This window comes from Raphanus sativus, unplaced genomic scaffold (genome assembly GCF_000801105.2).
Source record: "Raphanus sativus cultivar WK10039 unplaced genomic scaffold, ASM80110v3 Scaffold3824, whole genome shotgun sequence".
Classification (NCBI taxonomy): domain Eukaryota; kingdom Viridiplantae; phylum Streptophyta; class Magnoliopsida; order Brassicales; family Brassicaceae; genus Raphanus; species Raphanus sativus.
In genome coordinates, this window is record NW_026619128.1 from 2,970 (window position 1) to 9,606 (window position 6,637).

At 30.9% G+C, this 6,637-nt stretch overlaps 1 long non-coding RNA gene across 1 annotated transcript; it reads right to left on the minus strand.

Annotated features, from left to right (window-relative positions):
* Positions 1-288: 288 nt before the first annotated feature.
* LOC130506955 (uncharacterized) lies at positions 289-1,108 on the minus strand. Its single transcript, XR_008942175.1, has 3 exons — positions 834-1,108; positions 721-760; positions 289-626 (listed from the first exon to the last, which is right to left on the minus strand). It is a non-coding gene; the product is annotated as an uncharacterized LOC130506955 (long non-coding RNA).
* Positions 1,109-6,637: the final 5,529 nt, after the last annotated feature.

The following is a 6,637-nucleotide window of genomic DNA, read 5'->3' on the forward strand; positions in this document are numbered from 1 at the left end:
CGCAATTCCATTGCGAATCGCGATTTGCAACGAAATTGCAAGAAAAATCAGTTCCTCGCAAATCCTTGCTTGCAAATCAAAAACGCTCGCAATTCTCTCGCAAATTTGCAACGGAATTATTTTCCTTGCAAATTCGCAACGGAATAATTTTCGTCGCAAATTCGCAACGGAATAATTTTCGTCGCAAATTTGCGAGAGAAAAGGAAATTTCATCGCAAATTTGCAATAGATTTGCCAAAAAAAATTTCCCTTGCAAATTTCTTTAAGGATATTAAAAAAAATACAAAATAAAAAATATAAATAAATATATATATAACGAAACTGGTATGTATATATCCATACAGATACATATTTAACTACATGAATATATTAAAAGACTAAAAAACTTATAACAAACTGGTTTAGTTAATTGAACCGGTTTAACAAAACCTAATGAAGTGTAATCTAACTAAATTTAACTAAACCTAATTCAAAAAAAAAATCAACCCTAAAAATTAAAGCAGCCGACTCCTTCCTCCTCCTTCCCTCCTCCGCCGTACCACCACCAGAGCGACCACCACCACCACAGTGACCACGGCTGGCCTTGTCTCCTTACACATCAAGCTTCTTCTCAATCCTTCACCTCTCTTTACCAAAAAAAAAATCAGATATAAACAGAAGGAGAGACAGATATAAACAGAAGGAGAGACAGAGAGATAGAGAAAGAGACAGAGGACGAACCATGGTGGGTTCCGTCCTATATTGCCTTGCTTCCTCCAGCCTGAAAACAAAAAAAATCAGTTCAAAACAGAGACAGAGACGGGTGGACAGAGAGAGAGAGAGAGAGGTCGAACCATGGTGGTGTGGCTTGAGATAAAGTATATCTGGCGGTGTGTGAGAGAGAGAGGAGAGCTGGCGGCGAGGAGAGCTTGAGAGAAGTGGATTAGGCGAGGAGAGAGAGACGAGAAAGTGAGATAGGGACATCGGCGGCGAGATGAGAGTGGGAGAGACAGGCGGTAATGGCTAGAAGACACAAGGTCAGAGAGAAAGAGAGCCAGAGAGAAGGGAGATGGTGGATAAAAAAATCTATTGTTTCTTTTTTTTTGACGGCTCGAGCAAACCCTAGACACAAGGTTTATGTCGTTATATAATAACCCTAGATCTGGAAACTCTTTTTTCTTTTTTTTTTTTTAATTCGGGGGAAAATGAATTTTGCAAGGGAATTGCAACGGAGCCCTCGCAATTCTCTCGCAAATTGCGACCGAATTTAATCCCTTGCAAATTTGCAAGTGAATTGCAAGGGATTTATTGCAATTTCCTTGCAAAATTTTAGTTAAATTGTTTTAGGGTTTTTTAGTTTTGCTAAGTTTTGTATATGTTTTTGGGTTATAGGGTTTCACTTGTTGTTTTGATACATTTTCGGTGGAATAATATGTATATTTATATTTAATTTCGGAAAAGTTATTTAACATAAGAATATATTTTAACTAAATCTGTTATATTACACCAAAGTCTTTAACAAAACCCTAAAACTTTAAAGTAGAGAAAACATGTTTTTGCAAGGAAATTGCAAGCAATTCCTCGCAATTCCCTCGCAAATTTGCAAGGAAATAAAAAACCCTCGCAAATTTGCAAGGGAATTGCGAGAGATCCCTTGCAATTCCCTTGCAAATTTATAATTCTTTGTGTTTTAGGGTTTCCTTTGTGTTTTTAATACGTTTTCGGTGGAGTAATATTTTTCTTTATATTTAGTTTTAGAAAGTTATTTAATGTAAAAATATATTTTTAAAAGTTTCTGGTAATTTAATTGATGTATATTGAATGTATAAGTTATATAGTTATGATGTTTAGTTATCATAATTCTAAATCAAATGTCGGTAATTGTGTTTATAACCGTTAATTGGTGTATTTTAAAAAATATTTATAGATGTATATGTTAAACACTAAATATTTTAATTAAATTTGTTATATGACACCAAAGTTTTTAACAAAATCTCAAACTGTTTAAATGGTGAAAACATGGTTTTGCAAGGAAATTGCAAGAGATTCCTCGTAATTCTCTTGCAAATTTGCAAGGAAATCAAAAACCGTCGCAAATTTGCAAGGGAATTGCGAGAGATCCCTTGCAATTCCCTTGCAAATTTATTATTCAATGTATTTTAGGGTTTCATTTGTGCTTTTGATACGTTTTCGGCGGAGTAATATTTTTCTTTATATTTAGTTTCAGAAAAGTTATTTAATGTAAAAATATATTTTAAAAAAATTCTTGTAATTTAATTGATGTATATTGAATGTATAAGTTATATTGTTTTGATGTTTAATATTTATAATTCTAAATCAAGTGTCGGGAATTGAGTTTATAACCGTTAATTGGTGTATTTTCAAAAATATTTATAGATGTATATGTTAAACACTAAATACTTTAATTAAATTTGTTATATGACTCCAAAGTCTTTAACAAAATCTCAAACCGTTTAGGTGGTGAAAATTGGTTTTGCAAGGAAATTGCAAGAGATTTCTCACAATTCTCTTGCAAATTTGCAAGGAAATCAAAAACCGTCGCAAATTTGCAAGGGAATTGCGAGAGATCCCTTGCAATTCCCTTGCAAATTCATAATTCAATGTGTTTTAGGGTTTCATTTGTGCTTTTGATATGTTTTCGGTGGAATAATATTTATCTTAATATTTAGTTTCAGAAAAGTTATTTAATGTAAAAATGTATTTTTAAAAAATTATTGTAATTTAATTGATGTATATTGAATGTATAAGTTATATAGTTTTGATGTTTAATATTCATAATTCTAAATCAAGTGTCAGGAATTTAGTTTATAAACGTTAATTAATGTAATTTTTAAAAATATTCATCGACATACATGTTAAATATTAAATATTTTAAGTAAACGTGTTATATGACACCAAAATCATTATTTTCATGATTTTGAAAAAAAAATTTGCAAGAAATACAAAACCCTCGCAATTCTGTTGCAAATTTGCAACGAATATAAATCCCTTGCAAATTTTGCAAGGGAATTGTGACGAAACATAAGTAACACTTAAAGTTTTTGCAAATCCCTCGCAGATTCCTTGCAAATTTGCGAGGAAATAATTCACTCGCAAATTTGCGTTTAATTTGCAAGAAAACTTTATTTTCCCTCGCAAATTCCTTGCAAATTTGCGAGTGAATTTTTTTCCTCGCAAATTTGCAAGGAATTTGCGAGGATTATATTTTTCCTTGCAGTTCTCTTGCAAATTCCTTGCAAATTTGCAAGGGAAAATTTCCCTTGCAAATTTTCCTTGCAAATCAATTGTTTTCTTGTAGTGATTTTATTACACCTTCTATATGTAAAAAAAAACAAGTTCATGTAACATCTATCGCTATTAATTTCAGTTAATACCAGGGGTGTTGGCATAATAGTAGATTACAAGAGCCAATTTGTTGTAATGAATGTGCAGTTCGTAACTCAGCGTGGTTTCTGTACGGTTATATTGTTTACTTAAGTATTTTTGTGACAAAAACTGGCACTTGAGTCAATAAGTATGTCTAGTAATCACGACCGGCCCAAAGGACAAGCCATCCAAACAAAGGATTAGGGCATCCAAATTAGTGGGGCATATTATTTAAAAAAAAAGTTAGTTGTATTTATAAGTAAATAAATCTTGTAGGTTTTCTTATTAAAAATATAATTTACTAGACATTTTAGTTAGAATAAAATTTGTTAAAGCTCTAGTTCTAATTTCTCTTTAGTTCTAATTTCTCTTGAATTTATATTTGAACAATTCCAAAATTATGAATTTGTTTTTGGATTTTTGTTTATTTAAAAAAAAATTAATAGATGCAAATAAAGATATTTTGAGGGCATTATGTTTGAATCTGGAAATTTCTTTAAAGAATGTTAAGCTTTCAAATATAATTAGTGATGATTTGTTTAAAGAACTAAAGATTCTTCGATAATCAATGTCTAAAAAAAAATTTGAAACACATTATTTTTTTTATCGTATATTGTTGACCGTTTCGGTATAGTCGCCACAGTTGAAAAAAAAATTTCGAAATTGATGCTAATAAAGATTTATTTGCGGTCTTCCATGTTATCAGAAAAATTAAATGAATTAGTAACATTATTAATTAAAATGGTTATGGTTGAAATAATTGACTATATGATTCTAAATAATGATTTTGTAGAAAAAATGTTAGTAAAATTATATTTTTAATAATAGGTGTATATAATATCAATGATTTTCTAAATAGATTGTGGGTTTTAATTTTTCTAATGAATATTTACATTATCTTTTACTGTTCTGCAATTTCGATAGAATATGTAGAAGGGCATAGTTTTAAATTTTGATTGGGGCAGTACCAAATGTTGGTCCAGCACTGCTAGTAATATATGCACTTAAGATAGATCATATATATATATGAGCTCAATTAGATCTCACATGTATTGGTAATTAATGATTACATTCAAATACCATCATAAGTTTCTCCCTACGAAATACTATAGCTTATATACATCTTCTTAACTTATCATGCATAAAAGCAAGTTTATAATTTTTCAAAGAGCTTTAAATCACTTGTAAATAGTTGTCACTACATCCGTTATACTTTCTTTTGAAAAATATTTCGTGATATTTGAAAATAAAACATAAAAGTGGTATTTATGATCTTTTTCTTGATTAGAAAAGCAATTGTGAACTCTTGCTACAAAATTTGTAAGTATACAATGGCATTACAAGTTGAACAAGAAAAAAAACAATGGCATTACACAGGTTACAGGTATACAATGAAATGAGAGGCTTATAAAGTAGCAGCCATGCACGATGAGCTTATAGAAGCCAAAAAGTATAATGCTTCACCTATTATAGCCTAAAGAGTTTCCGTAGGTTATACTTTATGCATGTGTTAACTTCACTTTTTCATGGCTTGTGTCTTAATTAAAGTCACTATTTCTTAATTATATTGAAGATGAATCATAACGAAGGGTGTCCCCCGCGTCGGAATATTTTGACAACTATATAAACCTCATGATGATGAGTCAAATTAATGAAGTCTATAATCAATTGAATAAGCCAAGATGATTTGTTTTTATTTTTATCTTCGGCATTGAAATTATATTTCGCGGTTTTGAACATATTATACCAAATGTTTAATAAAATTAATGCATTCGAACCCATATTGTTCAAACTAGTTAAATTGAAAAGTACAAACAGACCGATGTATCTCATGCGGTACAAACTGCCTAGTCTTCTCGTAATCACATAATTGTAATTTTGAAATTGACTGACCTACTAATCAGTTAACCTTTTATAATTAACTTATAGATCTCCGATTTTACACTGATTTCTTATAGATTAAAGAGACATGAAATTTCAAAGTTCTAATTAGTAAGTCAAAGTGGTAGAAATTTCACGGAAAATCCGATCAACAAACATTTTTCAGAACACTAATAAAATAATAAACAGTATTGATTAGAACATTATTATTAGTATTACTTATTGGAACTAACGGCTAAAGAGAAAATAAAGAAAGAGAGAAAAGGGTCCCCATCATAATATGTAGAAGTAATTAATAGAGTTACAGAAGAAGCAAGTAAATACAACACACAAAGCTAATCTGTCTCTGTAAGAGAGAAGAAGTGCATGAGGCTCGGAGAATCGGCGTGACATTATTCAATTTATTCACGGTTCTACTTTGGACCACTTCTCTTTAACGCCTTTTGTTTGTCACTCGTTTTCACATTCGACCCACATACTTTTATTTAATTGTACAAGTGACCCCTGTAAAATATATTTCATCTTTGATAGCCAACCTAAACCTCCTTCATGTTCTCCTCTCTCTTCTATATAAAGACCGTCTTCTTCTCAAATGATAAAACCAATTACACTAGAAAAACCCTAGATACAGAAAATTTGATCTATATCTTTCTCTTTTTTTTTTAGTTTTTCTTGATCTGATTCGGTGAAGTGACGGTGCACAGGCATCTGATGAAGCTGCCAGCATGATCTAATTAACTTTCTTTCTCCGTTTGTTTTCATGACGATGGAAAGAGATGAGTGTAGATTAGATCATGTTTGCAGTTTCACCCGTTGACTATCGCACCCTTAAACCCTAATTTTCATCTTTGATTCCCATCTCAGATTTCACAGTAGCTAGGGTTGATTTCTATATTTTGGTGTTTGAATTCAAATGACCTGTGTTTCTCTTTTTACCTTACTTAATTGAGAGATCTCTCTTTTTGTGTGGTTATATTTCTGTTCATCTGAATTTTTCATTTTCTACATTTGTATTTGTTGTTCATATGGACTCCGAGATTCTGTAATATTTTTAGGGTTATAGAGTTGCACAACTACATAAAAGATCAAATTTATCCAACTCATAGAAAATTGATATGAAAATCTGGATTTACCTTTTTGGGATCTCAAGAGAGACTTCCAACTTCTTTTCACTATAACTGTTCTAAGAAAAGACTTTCTGGTTTTTAATTAAATTATACCCTAATAGTTCAGGGTTTCTGGGAAGTTGAAACTCAATTTACACAATCTTTAGACATCTCTTCGGGAACCTATATAACTAGAGAATTATGGAGTTAGTCGCTTCCAGGAGCTTAATCGACGTTTGGATCCTAATTGTTTTAGATCAACCAGAAATATGCAAAGTAACTAG